Genomic DNA, 17251 nt, shown 5'->3' on the forward strand with positions numbered 1-17251 from the left:
CAGGGTAACAATCAGACGTATCTCACTGTTATCAGAAGGATTATATGGCATAATATGTGCAAAAATCTTAAGTGGCTGGAATCCAATAAAATATTAACAATGATTATTATTATTATTATTATATAGTACTTATAAATTTAAGAAAGACAGAGCCTCTGATGTTTGATACGGTGATGCGCCCATAATTTGAAGCTAAAATGTGCCCTATTTTCCTAGAGGTCCTAAAATCGGCAAATGCTGTATCCTACTCCAGTGCAGTCTTGCAGAGCACTCTACTTAATGTTACAGAAAGATGTGCTAAATTTAGCTGCCACAGCTGGATATGTATTAATGTAAGCATTTCATACACACACACTAAGTTTTGTGGAGATCAAAAATGGCATAATGCAATCTATAGCCATTAAAAAGCATTAAATGGCATAAAGCAATCCATAGCCTTTTAGATATATAAAATGATTGATGAATTTTGAGAACAAGACTGTATGTAATAAATTGTGAATTTTGTGCAACAGAAATCTAGAAAATAGCCTGCTAATAACCAAAGTTTACTTTTGAGATTGAAAATGATATTTAAAGTGGCTCAGCAAGAGAGACTAATGGTGGCTAAAATAACCTAAGAAGCCTTCATGAGGAACTGGGTCTAATTTGGGCTTTGATGCACAATTGATAGCAATGGGGGTGGCAATTTCAGAAAGGAGAAATGGTCCCCAATAAGGATTAGAGGAACCATGGCCATACTGAAAAAAAGCGAGACATTGATAATCATCCATCTCCAAGGGGAGCTGGGGAGAGGCGATATCTAGGAATGTTTTCCATTTCTGGAAATTTTGTTCACACTCCCTAACTACCCCAAATAAGAACAGGATGAGCATTCAGTAAATGGCCTGCAAAACTGTGTGCTGTTATCTTTGTCACAACTTTGGCTCTTCAATTTATGGGCACTGTACTTGGACTTTCAGTGAAAGGAAAGCAAGTGAAGTAAAAAAACAAAATAAATTTGGTTTAATCTTAAGCCAACCATGCCTTCTTATGTCTTTTCTGAAGATGTCTAGGGTTCTTTTCTACTAATAGTATATATCTAATTTGTTCAGAAGGTTTGTGCTGGAGAAAACATATTGATGAAGAGTAAAATGCAGATGTTCATTAATTAGGTATGTATTAACTACTTATAGTAGACTACTTGCTGTGCCTCAAGGGATTGAGGGAGAGATTAAAGAGGTTTTATTTTATATCAATATTTCCTGTTTTCTTAAGTTTTAGAATAAGGCCAAGCAATATTATTTTGTAAGTGTTTCAATCTAGGTTGGATAAAACATCATCATTTTCTCAAACTTAGTCATTTTTACTATCCAACTGAAGGCATATATATGGATAGTGTCCTGAAAACCAAGTGAAGAAAGTATTCAATGAGAATGGTTGAAATGTTAAATGTGCAGAAAGCTCAACAATGTTGAAATCTAAGGATTTAACATTCTGTTTGATTAAAAAATGAGTGTCATTGGTTGCTTTGACAATAGCACTTGTAATGAAGAGTTGACAACAAACTGATTGGAGGGGATCAATAGAGAATCTATAAAGAGGCATTGAAAGAGGGAGCTTATAAGACTTTCAGAGAGTTTTGATGTAATGGAGAATACGTTGTTACTTGGAGGGTGAAATGAGGTCAGGATAGGGGTTTTTTGCACGGTGGAAGAAATTACAATGTATATGTAAGCTGAGGAAGATATCTAGAAGAGAGTAGAAATCGTGTTGGAATGATGCGAGGAAATTGCTGGGTCCATGTCCTTGAATAGGCAAAAGAATAGGATCTAGTGCTTAAGGTAGGGTTAGCTTTCATATGAATAGTCAGCTCTTTTGTAATCACAGGAAGAAACAGGAGGAGTGTGTGGGTTCCAGTCGCCTCTGTTCCATGATTGTGAGTCATTCTTCTGTTTTACATGTTATGTAACTTTCAGTGGACTTTTTGTGCTCTCTGTGTCCCAGCGTACCTTCCAAGACACAGATCAAAGTTTCTTCCTTTAGAATCTTTCTTCAGTATGAATAACTCACACTTTTTTGGGAGTCTTTCTTGAATTCTAATAACATATAGTAATTGATACAACATATTTCAGTATTTAACATAAAATAACATCTTGTTTTGTCCTCTGTGTCTAGGTTAAAAACTGAAAAGCACTATCATGTATGCACACAACTACCTTGTAAACTCATACGCATTTTTAAGACCCCACTTATGTTACTGTTTTTCTGAGATGTCTCCTGTGACTTCCCAAGTTAAATCATCCCTTCCTTTGGACTAGCATATTTAGTCCATATTTTTAGAAGACCAAATCCATCGCAGATATTTTTGTTGATCTCCCCTATTGAATCTTTAGGATAGGGATTGTATCTTATTTGTATTTGCATTCCCGGCTGTAAGCAGATCATCTTATACATCAAAGGTACAGAATTTATGAATGAAAAAATAAAACAAAATGCTAGTATTATGTTTAGTATGTGAGTATGTATTGATTGGATCAAAGTAAATTATTGCTCCCTACAATTTGAAATTATGACTAAAAGTAGTGATTTAATTTCCTAAGAAATTATTAGATGGGATTAAGACACAGGAAGGAGGATGATTTTTTTTTAATATATTTTATTGATTTTTTACAGAGAGGAAGGGAGAGGGATAGAGTGTTAGAAACATCGATGAGAGAGAAACATCGATCAGCTGCCTCCTGCACACCTCCTACTGGGGATGTGCCCGCAACCAAGGTACATGCCCTTGACTGGAATCGAACCTGGGACCCTTGAGTCCGCAGACCGACGCTCCATCCACTGAGCCAAACCAGTCAGGGCAGGAAGGAGGATGATTTATCTCTGATATGAAGCAGAGTATTTGTATTCTTGTTTATTATGGTAAATATAAGTTGTTAATGATGGTCTCAGTCTAGGAACATGCCATCTTTGGGCATTTACAAATAGCATTTTATATTCATTGATATTTATGTTTTCTGTTTTCCTATACAGTTCTTTTCTTTACATGGCCCTCCAGTTTCCCTCATTTTAATAGTTGATCCTCTATCTCAATTTTCCTTTGTTAATTTCATTGAATCACACACTTGACAAAAGTTTATTGTTACTGCCTGCGTTATAGTGGTGTCATTATGTTATTTCTGGGCTAATATGTTGCCTATCTCATTTAATCACATGTTAAAAATTTTTAAAGAAATTAGAAAAGGAAAAAAAGGAAATAAAATCACAAGTAGGTACTATCTTGTTTGCCAGTGTAATTCTTCGGATAGAGGATTGTTAGTTGAGAAGATTTGTGAGGCAGCTTCTGCCTCAGTGGGAAAGTTTATTGAGATAATTTATATTCGTCATACAAGACAACTCTAAAAGCCTTCTTTCAGCTCTAATGAACTACACTTTGGAGACTTTTGGAGCCAGCTTCTCTAACTCTTTGCTTTTCTGGAAAAACTTTATTTTAACACTAGGGGCCAGTGCACGAATTTGTGCACCTTGAAAGGAACTGTGGGCTGCGAGGCTGCAGTGGGCACAGGGGTGGGTCTTGGCCCATCCTCTGTGCCCCTGCCCGGCCCCTCCTGCTGCGGCCCCCGGTTCCCTCTCTGCGGGCAGCCCTGCTCCCACTACCACCACTCCCATGTGCTGAAGGTGCCAGCTCCACTCGCACCTACTGATAGCATGGAGTGATTGGGGCCTGCACCAGCAGTGGGTGGGAGCAGGGCCAACACTGTCAGTGGGTGCGAGTGGCGGCTGCTGCCCTGATCGCCCCTCAGGAGCAGGAGGAGGTGGAGAAGCCCTCAGGGGCGATCAGGGTCAGCAGCTACCACTTGCACCCACTGATGGTGCCAAGCAATCGGGACCAGTGCTGGGTGCCAGCAGCAGGTGCAAACAGGGCTGGCGCTGGCAGTGGGTGTGAGAGCTGGGTGGGACTGCGGTGTGCAGGAGTAAAGAATTTTCAGTAACCACCAGAGGCTCGCCCCGATGACAGCAAGTGGTGCCCTGCCTTGGTCTGGCGCCCCTGCTCATCTGCTCCACCATCCTACCACGGCAGACGCCTGCCATGTTCCGCGCACGCCCCCTGGTGGTCAGTGCACAGCATAGTGACTGGTTGTTTGGTTGTTCCGGTTGTTCTGCCGTTTGGTCTATTTGCGTATTAGCCTTTTATTCTATAGGATAGGATATTGGTTCAGATGTCATTAATTAAAATCAAAATTGCAACATCCCTATCCACACTTTTCTCATCCCCACCATTCTGGCTCAATCACCACATTCTTTTAAGATTCCTTTAATAAATAATGAATGGCATTTATTTTTCTGTGCTTAAATAGGATTGATCTAGCTCAGTACTTGGCATAGTTTATACTTTACCCATATTTTTAATGAATGAATAAGTATTGCATGGATGTATGGATAAATGCATGAATGGATAGATGGTGAATATGGATGTATGTGGATGGCTCAGATCCACTATCTTTCACTATGAACTTAACATATGTAAAATTATTAAGTTGTGGGTTTTTTAGAATTAGAATAAAACAGGATACTTATTAGCTTTCATAAAAAATAATTTTAGCCTGGCCAGTGTTGCTCAGTGGTTGAGCATCTACCTGTGAACCAGGAGATCGAGGTTCGATTCTGGTCAGGGCACATGCCCAGGTGTGGCTCCATCCCGAGTGTGGGGTGTGCAGGATTCAGCCGATAAATGATTCTCTCTCATCATTGATGTTTCTATCTCTCTCTCCCTCTCCTTTCTCTCTGAAATAAATAAAAATATTTTAAAAATGGTTTTAACTATTATCAAGGTGTCATTGAATAGATATACCATAGAATCTATACTGTAAGACAAACATGGTAAAGGTGCTTTATCCATGTGTCAATTCTGTTCCTCACAATAGTCATGCAATGTAAATAGTATAATCTTTATTTTGAAATTGGGGAATCTGAGACTTGGTAAAGTCAATCGAGCCTGTTAAGATCCTATAGCTAATGTGAGGGAGAACTGAGCATTAAAGCTAGAACTGTCTGACTCCAATACCATTGTTCTTTCCAGTCACACATGATGCAAAACTGCCTTGCTGCTCTGTGAGTAACTGGTTCTGGTTGCTTATTTTGTGATACTTTCACAAAGTACCTTATTCTTAGAGAATTCTAGCTAGTATATTAGCTGATGAGTTTGAGTTACTGCTTCTTTTGGATAAATTTGTATATGAATCAAAGATCTTTCATACTAAAACAACTTTAAGGAACTAAATGTACACTTTAATTCCCATGACATTGTCTTCATCATAATTTGTGTTGTGTCAAACATTTCAACTCTCCACAGCTGTCAAAAAAATATAGTTTACATTTATATCGAATAATGCCACCATCCTCTGTGACAGGAGAATTTCTCTAGCAGACACCTTGTGAAAAGGTATGTTCTTTACTATGCAAGATTTGGCTATCTATACATACTTACCAGTCCATTCTGGGACTGTGTGGTTTTTTTTTTTATTTTTTATTACAACTGAGCCAATCTGTCAAACCCTCTTCCAATTTGAGATCATTCCTTCATCAATGATGGTGAAAGCTTATTTGATAGAAAATATAAAATGGTATATAGAATACCTAAAAAGAAATGAATACTGTATTGGATACATTTGATATACTAAAAAGAAAATCTTAAAGTATGGATGTGTGTCATTTGAAGGTTTGGAATCTTAGGTTTGAACAATGAAGGGTTTTATTCTTCTTACTATGCAGCTGCTTCTGAAGAAAGCCTGACTGTATTTAAAAACAGCAGCAATGAAATAAGCCAGTTAGAGAAAGACAAATACCATATGGTTTCACTTACATGTGGAAGCTAATAAAAAATAAATTAACAAAATAGAAACAGACTCGTAGATACAGAGAACAGACTGATAACTGTCTGGGGGTGGGGAGTGGGGGCTGGATGAAATAGGTGAAGGGATTAAGACAAACAACAACTCATAGACCCAGACATAAGTATGGTGATTACCAGAGAGATGGGGGAGAGGGGGAAGGTAGGAGAAGGTAAAGGGGAGAATAAATGGTGACGATGACAGAGGAGACTAGACTATAGGTGGTGAGCACAGAATATAGTACACAGCTGATGTATTATAGAATTATACACTTGAAACCTATTTAATTAACCAATATAACCCCAATAAATTCAATTCATAAAAAAGCAACAGAAACAAAAATAGGAATAAGTGTTTTAGATGACATGGATGGTGCCCATAAAAATGTCTATATTTTTTTGATACCTTGGTCCTGCCAGTTTTTAACATTTCATAAATGAGGATTTTGTGTATTTCCATGTTGTTCCCTTTTCACAAACGTGTCTATTTTCTACTTCATATTTTATAATAGGAGCACTGCAGTTGCAATTATTTGGGTAATGGAATGCATTTTAAATGATAGGAAAATTGTGAGCTGAGGAGCTCTTATGTAAGAGCATTTTATATGCTCTTCCACTAAGATTTTGCTTGAGATACACACACAGTCAGGCTTTACAAGGCCCATGAATTCCTCCCAACTCAAATGTCAGTTGCAAGTATAGGTGGAGAGCCTGGTAGCTGGGACACGTAAGGTAGCAGAATAATGAAGTGACTACAGTGTTTCAGGAAGAGACTTTGCATAGAGTTTGAGCTCTGTGAATTGACTGAATCTTTAGAAGGGAGAGGGAGAGATAGAAACATCAATGACAAGAGAGAATCATTGATAGGCTGCCTCCTGCATGCCCCCACTGGGGATCAAAACCACAACCCGGGCGTGTGCCCTGACTGGAATAGAAATGTGACCTCCTGGTTCATAGGTTGATGCTCAACCACTGAGTCACGCCAGCCGGACTCTGAGATTCACTTTCAGTTGGTTCTTTTTAAAAATTATGCCTGGCTCAGTGAATAGAGCAGCAGCCTGCAGGCTGAAAGGTTCCAGGTTTGATTTGAGTCAAGGGCATGTACCTTGGTTGCAGGCCCATTCCCAGTAGCAGGTGTGCAGGAGGCAGCTGATTGATGTTTCTCTCTCATAGATGTTTCTAACTCTCTAGCTCTCTCCCTTCCTCTCTATAAAAAATCAATAAAATATATTTTTAAAAAATTATGCCTGAAACCATTAGGAGGTTCTCAGTGTGAGAACAAAATCATTGAAGAAAGATGTTAATGTAATCTCCATTGGTAGCAAGCGTAATTATTAGGAACCATTGTAAAACTATGCATTAAATTTGCATAACAAAATAACATGAACCAACAATTATATAGTGATTTTTTGCATTTCCTATTATTAGAATTTGTAAACATGCTATTATTTCACCCTTACACAAACTTTGTGAGGTAGGTTAGAGAAGTCCTGTTGCAGACAGACAGTAAAGAAACCAAGGCTTGAGAATTAACAGGGTTAGGCTAGTATTACAGAACTAGTAAGTAGTAGATCAGATATGGTAGATCATACTTACTGACTGTGGGAAGCAACTTAGGATATCACTGTTACCAAGTCTAAGTTTCTTAGGCAAGATATAAGAAGAACTTTGCAACTCAGTCACCTCCAATTTTAATATTAGCATGTTTCTCACTCCACCTTCAACTGACATTTCCTTCAAAAAACAAATAATCAGCGGCATTTGAAATAAAGAGCAGTCATTGTTCTTTATGCTGGACATAATGCTAATTTAATGTTGACATAATGGAGACAGACTAGTGTAGGTTGAACAATTGTCATTGCAAGAGATTCAGAGTATATTTGTGTGTCAAATGAGGCTTCAACTGCATGAGCTTCATGTGGCCACCAATGAGAATAAGCCATGAGATAAACTAATCAAGTGGGAAGATTGTTGCCATGCATTTTATCCATCTTTAATTAGAGGTATTTCTGTGTCATCACCCAGATTTACATGATGACTGTTATTTGCATCCTTCCCACCGATAACCTTTTTGTACATCTGGGAAGAACTGGGTAGAAAATGAATAGGAAAATAAGCCACTCTGTGATATGTGCTTAATCTTGAAGATCCAGGGCACGGAAAGGAAAAGATGATTTGCTTCTCAGCACAGCAAAGACTCTGTTTATCCAGAGTTCCAGACAGCTGACTGGAGATGACTCATAAACTCTGACCATCCCCAAAGGGGAAAAATCAGTTTCAAAGTGACAACTAGATAGGCCATGTGCTCTTCTGCAGTGTGATTTCTCTGCCTGCCATGACTCCTGTTTCCTAATCAAAATCTCTGTGGCTATTGCCCTCTGCTCTGCAAATCCTGGTTCTATTTACATTTATAGGCCATCTACTGAAAGACAGAGATGATAATAATAACAGAAAATCATTAGATAAATCCATGACTGAAAACTCCAGTAACTGTATGGAGGAGGGGATAGAATTTGGATGATAGCATAATATATTATTCCAGTACTTCATAGTGTGGGTAACAGAGGGTTAAAGTTTAGGCTCTGGGTCTGGATCCTTTCTTTTCTGCTCACGGGCTCTGTATCCTTGGACAGCATAACCTCTCAGTTCCTTCAGTTTTCTGATCTCTAAAGTTTCTAATTAGGATGCATAACAAATAAGGATTTTTGAGGATTGAATAAGGTAACATATTTAACATGCATAAAATCATTTTTTATATTAAAAAGGCCATTAGTACATTCTAGCTATTATAATTATAAATATATATTATAATTTCATAACTATGGCTACTCAAATTGTATATGGATGGATAAACTCCCTTTTGATACATTATGTTATACTAGAAGCCTGGTCCATGAAATTCGTCCACGGACGGGCGGGGGGAGGCAGGAGGAGAAGGGGTTCCCTCAGCCCAGCCTGCACCCTCTCACAATCTGCCAGTTTAGGTCCAATTCCGCAGACGTCCAGAAGGTCTTTCAGCTGTTTGATCTAATTAGCATATTGTGCTTTTATTATTATATATTATGCATACATTAGTTATCTTTGCATGAGCTCCACTCTCATTTAATGTTGCACTCAAGTCTCTGTCTCATCTGTCTTTGTATTTCTAAGGGTATAACATAAGGCCTCTTACAGATTAGAAGCTCAGTACTTGTTTGTGGACCATCAGCTGGTTTCTCACTGAATTCCTTTACTGCAATGATTCTAAGTCAGGGCAAGAAGAAATCCACCAGAATTACATGGGAACTTTTTCAAACCTCACACACAATCCTAAAGGATCCCAATTTGTCCTAACATAGTAAGCTGATGGTACTCATGAGAGTATGCTATGCTCAAGTATATTGGTCTTGATACAGTTTGAGAAAAACCGTTCTTGTTAAAACATTATTTGGGGCTTCAGCTGTATCATTATTTTAGATCAGTTACAGCCACGCTACTCAGACTGTCTCCTGTGACCAGTGCCACGCCAACTCTCTGTCATCAATGTAGGAATTGAGAGACAGTGTTTAGAAAGTTTAAGATATATTTGACATTGCCTTAACAGGCTTGTGTTTTTCTTTGCGTTTTGTTTTACTATTCATTCTTTAAAATGTACATGTCATAGTTTAATTCATATACAATGAATTGGATATTAACAATAAACAAGCAGTCTGGCTGGCATGGCTCAGTGGTTGAGCGTTGACCCATGAACCAGGAGGCCACGGTTCAATTCCCAGTCAGGGCACATGCCCAGGTTGAGGGCTGGATTGTGAAGAGTATAGGAGGCAGCCGGTCAATGATTCTCTCTCATCATTGATGTTTCTATCTCTCTCCTTCTCTCAAATCAATAAAAATATATAAAAAATAAACAAGCCAAAAACCTCACTGATATTTTATCATAGATAGTTTAAGAAGTGAAACATAGCATCTTCTTGACATTCAAGATTCTTCTTCTCTTATTAATGTTGCTATGGATGTTTAATAGATGGAATATGCCAAATGTATCCATACTTTGTTTCTCAGAACATGAAGAACAGATTTGGGACAGATTTACGGAATTACATATAATTCTTTGTGGAATAGATTTGGCTATTAATATGTGCTTAGTCATGGTCAGATTTATTTAGTCTGAAAGTGGATCGGACAGGGAAAAGTATGGAATGAAAACTGCCAACAACATTACCCTTATCTACCTCTGTTCCTGATTATCATTTCGAAGGACTACTTTGAAAGGAGGAGCAAATCTGTTCTGTATCAAAATGTTTTAACTTCTTTTTGACATCCACCTGCCAACCTTCCATCATAAACACTGTATGCAGTAGGAGTAAAGATAGCTATATTTCCCAAGAGAGTTCAGAATTCAAGAGAAGAGAGAGAAATATGTTTATCCTACTGATGTAAAGTTCATTTTTAAAATAACGAAATGTAATAGTTGTATAATTACATACATGTATTCAAGCGCCCCCTTTCACATTTCTAATATATAGACAAACTGCCCCTTTCTGAAAGCCAAAATCCTGGGCTAAGATTGTAATTCCTGATCTAAAATTGTGAAAGCCTTTTAGTATAACATAAGCTAATGCACTATATCTAGGAAAGATATTAGGCCAAAAAATGTTAAATGATTTATAATTTTCTCATGTCTATTCTGAACTTAAAAGGCACGGAAAGATGTGAACAGCAACACAAAGCACAAGATAAAATGTTGCTATTGAAAAGATAGTGCAATATCCAAAAGTACAAATAAAAACATAAATAAATAAACACCTGATAGTCTATTTTCCCTCTTAAAGAGGTGGCAGAATGCTTAAAGAAAGGCTTCCCTGGTATATACGCCTTACAGAGTGCTTCCATTCCTCTGTCCCCAGAAACATAATCACCACGTCTTTACAGATGCTGCCAGCGGAACATTAAAAGTCTGTTGAACTACCTGCCAGAAAGATAACTTGGTTTAGACTTTCTGTTTTAACAAAAGTGCATGAGGCATAATGGTAACAATCTCTACTTCCATTTAAAGTGAAAGGAAGGAAAAAAAACCTCACCTTATTCTAAGTCCCTCTGCACATATCAGACTTACTGATAAACTGTGCAGTATGTCTCAGTACTTGCTGTGATTGGAAACAAGAAAAAGAGGGGCGAGGGGGAGGGAGGAAGGGGTGCTGTAAGCTAGGTCACAGTACAAGTGCATGCTGATTAGGAATCAAAGACTTGTTACTAACCAGAGATGTGATTTAAATGGGTCACTTTACATGAACCCCAAATTATTACTTGTCAAGAAAAGCAGACAAATACCTACATCTAAGGGTTTCCGATGTCTGTTGAGGTTTGCAAGCTATTGAGAATTAATTGACAAAAATGTAAGACAAAAGATAAAACCCATGCTCTGTGTTGCATAGCAACAGTGAACTGAGAAAACATCCCCTCACACCTGTCAGTCACCAGTTCCCCCAAAGGCCAAACAGAAGCACAGAACTGTTTGGCACATCTGTAATAATAAAAGCGTAATATGCTAATTAGACCAGACAGCCAAATGACCTTCTGGATGTCCTTCCAGATGACCTTCCAGGAACCAGGACTGCGAGGCATGAGGCAAGCCACCACGGCTGTGAGGGCAGAGCCCCTTGCACGAATTTTGTGCATCGGGCCTCTAGTAGATTATAATCGCACAGAGACTTCTGCTAAAACATGTCCTACCCAAGGAATCATGCCACCAAATTAGGAAAAGCCTTTTGCTCAGGAAGCAGCCATATTTACAGATATAATGCCAATTTGGGAAGCTGATTCACAAATCCATTTTGAAAATATTCATAGGAACATTACCATAGAAATAAGTGGATACAATTCATGTTTTCTTCTTTGTAGACTATTCTGGTCATGTAAATTGAGGTTTGGTGTATTTGCTATTTATTACTGTGTAATAATTTACCCAAAATTTAGTGGATGAAGACAACACAAACTATGATCTCACAGTTCCTTAGGCTCAAGATTCTGGGATGAACTGAATACTTCTGGCTCAGTAGTCCTCATTAGGCTGCAGTCTCTCTCAAAGATCTAGGTTAGGAGACCCACCTCCCGGATCACTCACCTGGCCATTGTCATAAGGCTTCATTTCTTTACCATGTGGGGCTTCCCATAGGGCTGTTCAAGACATAGTTTCTTGCTGAGAATGGGATCTGAGAAGAAGGGAGAGAGGGAGGAAGGAAAGGAGGTAGAGAGGTGGAGGTTATTAGGAAGCAGAAAGCTGCCAACAGAGTTCATGAATGTACAGTGTGAGAATAGAACCGGAGGCCAAAAATGGTATAAAATAGTGCCAGTGAATTTGAAGAATATAAGATTCTATCCTACTTGCAATATAACAAATAAGACTTTCACACTTTTATTTCTTTTTTTTAGAATATGTTTTTATTAATTTCAGAGAGGAAGGGTGAAGGAGAGAGGAAGATATAAACATCATTGATGAGAAAAATGATGGATCGGCTGCCTCCTGCACACCCCTACTGGGGATAGAGCCGGAAACCAGGCATGTGCCCTGACTGGGAATCGAACCATGACCTCCTGGTTCATGGGTCAATGCTCAACCACTGAGCTACACTGGCTGGGCTCAATTTTTAAATGATTCACCCATTGATACTAAAGAAGCCTAGTGTAATCATATGATTGCTGCATGTTAGTAAAGAATTATTAAAATTTTTTTAAAACAGTCCAGTTAAAGTTATAATTTCACTAAAATTAAAAGAAAAATAAATACTTTTCTTCCTGTTTGCCTTTAAGAACTCACTGTGGGGGGAGGCAATTTCAAATATGAAAAAAATGATATGTATTTGGTGGACAGACATTATGTAAACAGAGCAGATGGTAAGAGTAATGTGTAATTTTAACACATTACGGGTTTCTGCAGTATATTAGGTATTAAAATATTGTATCCTCCCATCTTCCTCAAACACATTAACTTTAAGCTTCTTAAATTCTCAACTGTATATAGTATGGTTTTTAATATAAAATAGAAAAGCACTCAGCCTCATGTCCAATTTTAGTCACAAAGACACACAGCCACCTTCTCACTGTAAATGCCTCAGGCAGTGGGTCTGGTGCATCTTAATGCTTTCTGATGTTTTTGTTTAGTGCCCTAGTTTCCTATTTTAAATATTCCTGCTAATTTATGAGCTTACCCTGGAATGCTAAGCGAGTAACAACCACAGAAGCCTCCATATGCCTATTTTGTCAAGAATATCAGGATACCCAAAAGGTTATTTACAAACTATGGAAATTCTACTTTCATTTCCACAGCAGGTGGCAGTTCTGTTTTAAGTGGAGGGTGTTTTATAACCAGAAAGAGAGAGATGGAAGAATTTACATCTTACTTTATATTATTTTGATTTAGAAATGAAAATTTATTTTGATTCTTTCTGATGATCGTTTTACTCCCCTTTCCTTTCTTTTTAGTCTATTTTGTTGAGTTACTATTTTACACCCCTCAGTTGAAATGTTGAGGATTTTTTATTTATTATTTCATTAATTCAATTCAAGTGAAACAATGAAGCTGAAAATAGTAGTTTTAATGACACCAGAAATATATGTTTCTTCCCCCAATTCTTGTTCACCTTTCCCTTTTTTCTGCAGCATGTGTTGGGGGAGAAAACAATCAAATTCTTTCTTTCCCAGTTGCCATGGGTATGTGCCACCTTATACATTAGTGGTTGTAAAGATATGGTGGGGTATTTGCTATCTCCTGCTTTAGGTTTCATCTGTTGAGAATAAGCCTTCAGAGACTATTTGTTTCCTCTTCAATGATCTCACCTTGCCTGCTCTTTCCAGATTCACAGAAAACAGAAATGCCTTAGATAATCCTCTGATCAATAGAATAAAAGCCCTTTCTGTTTATCTACTGGCTAGAGAGTTGCTAACTTTTATAATGGAGAAATTGAAATATTTCTTTCTCTTATAAAACTATGAGGCTTAAAGTTTTAAAGGTATTTTTACTTGGAAAATAAGATAAATAAAGCAAAGGAAAATGATGTTTTCAGAAAGTGTGGATGGAATGAAAGAAAAGCTCCTCCCTGCCACCCATTTCCAATGTTTGATATTTATCAGTGATTTTCAGACAGCTGGTCCACCTTGGGATGCATCAGTGGTACTCCCTGGATGGCAATAGTACCAATCAAAATCTGACCTTTGCTCTGGAACTCTTTTTATTCCACCTGGTCTGTTTGTCAATTCATGAACTTTATCATATTCACTTTCCTCCCACATATGCCATGATCCAAATATCAGTTTGGGATTTAGCCATAATTTGCAGGCTCTGTCTTTGTTTAGTAGAAAGTGCTTTGGAAAGAAAGACCTAGGTTTTCTACTCTAGTGAACTGGCTTTGAAGAAAAAAAAAATGAGTCCAGCCAGCATGGCTCAGTGGTTGAGCACTGACCTATGAATCAGGAGGTTATGATCAGATTCCCAGTCAGGGCACATGCCTGAGTTGCGGGCTCAATCCCCAATGTGGGGCGTGCAAGAGGCAGCCGATTAATGATTCTCTTTCATCATTGATTTTTCTATCTCTCTCTCCCTCTCCCTTCCTCTCTGAAATCTATAAAAATATTTTTTTTAAAAAAAGGAGTTTAAGTCTTTATACATCTACCTTTTTCTTCTCATAGAGAAGAAGGCAATGGTTGCATCTCACAGTAGGTATATGAACTATTCCATGAGGAATCATCAAATTAATGATGATCGTTCAAATTAGAATTTTTAAAGGAATGAAAGAATACAACCATTTAAAAAAATCATGAATATTGTATACCAGCACTCTGAGAAGTAATAGAAAATTATAAGCAACTAAATAGGGATGTTGGCCCTATATTTTTCAGTAACATTGAGGAATGTTCTATATAGCATTTATGTAATAAATAATAGTAATAAGGAACATTTATTGAGTATTTAGTAGTGGTTGATTTATGTCCAGGTGAGGAATAACATTCGGAGTTTTCAAGAGTCAAAGAATGATCACCCTACCCCCAAGAAAATAAGAGGAACACGAGAGGATACTAACCCAGTTATAGAGGCAGGCTCTGGAGAAAAGGGAGACAATCCTAGTTTTAGAATTTTTACAACCAAGGAATCTAATAAAATTAATCTAATAAAAATTTTCTGGAAGGGATTGGGAATTAAAATAGAACCAAAGGTTTCTTTAGCATATATAGATGTAGTTGTTACTGAAATATGTAGTAAATATAAAATATGTAGATGAAGTTAAAATACTTGGTTTGAGAGAAGCAAATTTCTCTTTAGTCCCTACATTTAGTAGGGGCCTGCCGGGAGCCGGTCCATCCTTGCTGTTTCAAGGGACCTGGCATATATGGCATACTGTTCTTAATATGTTTGCTCACCTTCTTGGCACTATGTGTTTTAACCAAGGTCACCTCTCTGAGAAAGGTTGTTTCCCCAAGTAGGGATTTTCCCCTGAAGTTAGGGAGGGAATAAAATCCCTTAACTAAGTGCCAGGTGGGTAATTAATCACTTTAACTATGAACAATGATGCTTAAGCTACATAATCTTTACTCCCTGGAATGGAGATAAGAAACGCCCTAACCTTTGGAATAGAGATTGATAGGATTGGAATCAACTGGTATAAATACAGTCGTAACAAGACAACAGAAGACAGAACTTAGAAGACAGAACCTACACAGAACCTAGAGACAGAAGAACTTCGCTGGAGAGAACATGGCAAAAGATCCTGGACAGAAACTGGCCACAGAACCTAGAGACAGAACCTAGCGAGAGAACCTGGCTGAAGAACCTAGAGACAGAACCTGGCTACAGAACCTGGATAGAACATGGCAAGAGAAACTGACTAGAACCTGGTGACTGAACCTGGCTGGAGAACCTAGTGAGGGAACATGGCTACAGAACCTGGCTGGAGAACCTAGCAAGAGAACATGGACACAGAACCTGGCTGGAGATCCTAACCAGAACTTCGCTGGAGATCCAGACCAGAACTTGGCTGGAGATCCTGGCTAGAGATCCTGGCTAGGCTGCTGATCAACTGAACGCTGTCTCCATGTCATTCCTTCTTCGCCGACTCCATCCACACCTTTGGGGACCCCTGGACCTGTGGGCCCAGTAACATCTGATTTCAATTTACAATCTATAAAGACTTCATCCAATTAGGATAATCACAATATATAGCAGTAGAAACATTTTGCATGCTCTTAAGTTAAGTAAATGCTAGGATCCTACTATCTTAATATTCTTTACCTAAAAAGTGATTTCTGAGACTTAAAAAAAATTTGAAATTTAATATTAAGCATTTAACTCTTTGTATTTAAGAAAAATATATATATTTGAATTAATTACATGTGACATATAGACTTTATAATTACCATTGATTTTATAATAAAATATGAAAAGATTATAGATACATATTTATTTACTCAAAAGGCTTATATCTGGAGTATGAGTGATTTTATTATTTCTTCTACTTTTCTGTATTTCCAAAATATCTACAATTATCACATATTCTGGTTATAATAAACAACAAAATTTATTTTATATCAAAAAATAACAGTAAAGAAAAGAGCTGCTGGGTAGAAAAAATAGAAAATAACGTTAATGACAGAGCAGACATATATTTTTATTTATTTGTTTTCTTCAGCTTCACAAGAGATAAAGAAATCTGAGTTAACTGAATTTCTTATTCTGTAAATTGAAAGTGTCTAAGTGGTTAGTCAGACTTATGGAGATAAATGGGAGTATTCTGTACTGCTTTGGCAGGAAGCCATTTCTTGTATTCCTAAAGTATTTATTTAACCTGAACATTAGGATGGCAGAAATAGAAAAACTTGTACAATGGGCTACCTTATCCAGATAAGTTAAAGCTGTTTATTAATATAAATATTCAAGAAACAGCCCCTCTGGAATCAGAAAGGGGAAATGCATATCCCATGGTCCCTTTTTTACTTTATCATTGAAACAGGGAGACCAAGGTTAGCATATTTGAAACAATTCTAGAAGAGAACAAGACAGGGACATTAAGTATATGACAGTTTATCATAGACTTCTGGAAAATTAGAGATTCAAATAAGAAAAATGCTACTGCTGTCTCTTGGGATGACCATGGAAGGTCTTTTTTTTTTAATTTTTAAATATTTCTTATTGATTTCAGAGAGGAAGGGAAACGGAGAGATAGACAAGAACACCAATGATGAGAGAGAATCATTGATTGGCTGCCTCCTGCATGCCGCCCACTGGCGACTGAGCCTGCAACCCAGGAATCGAATTGTTGACCTCCTGGTTCATAGGTTGATGCTCAACCACTTAGCCACACTGGTCAAGTGATCATGGAAGGTCTTAAAAGGAGATTTGAAGCAAAGTTTTAGATT

The 17251-nt window shown here is 37.7% G+C and overlaps 1 long non-coding RNA gene across 2 annotated transcripts in view; it reads left to right on the top strand.

Annotated features, from left to right (window-relative positions):
- Positions 1 to 17251, top strand: part of LOC118657742 — a 65325-nt gene that overhangs the window by 20286 nt on the left and 27788 nt on the right. For both annotated transcript variants that reach the window (XR_004968108.1, XR_004968107.1), the window contains exon 3: positions 1092 to 1151. This is a non-coding gene — a long non-coding RNA (uncharacterized LOC118657742). The remainder of the gene's footprint in view (positions 1 to 1091; positions 1152 to 17251) is intronic.

This window comes from Myotis myotis, unplaced genomic scaffold (genome assembly GCF_014108235.1).
Source record: "Myotis myotis isolate mMyoMyo1 unplaced genomic scaffold, mMyoMyo1.p scaffold_m19_p_6, whole genome shotgun sequence".
Taxonomy (NCBI): domain Eukaryota; kingdom Metazoa; phylum Chordata; class Mammalia; order Chiroptera; family Vespertilionidae; genus Myotis; species Myotis myotis.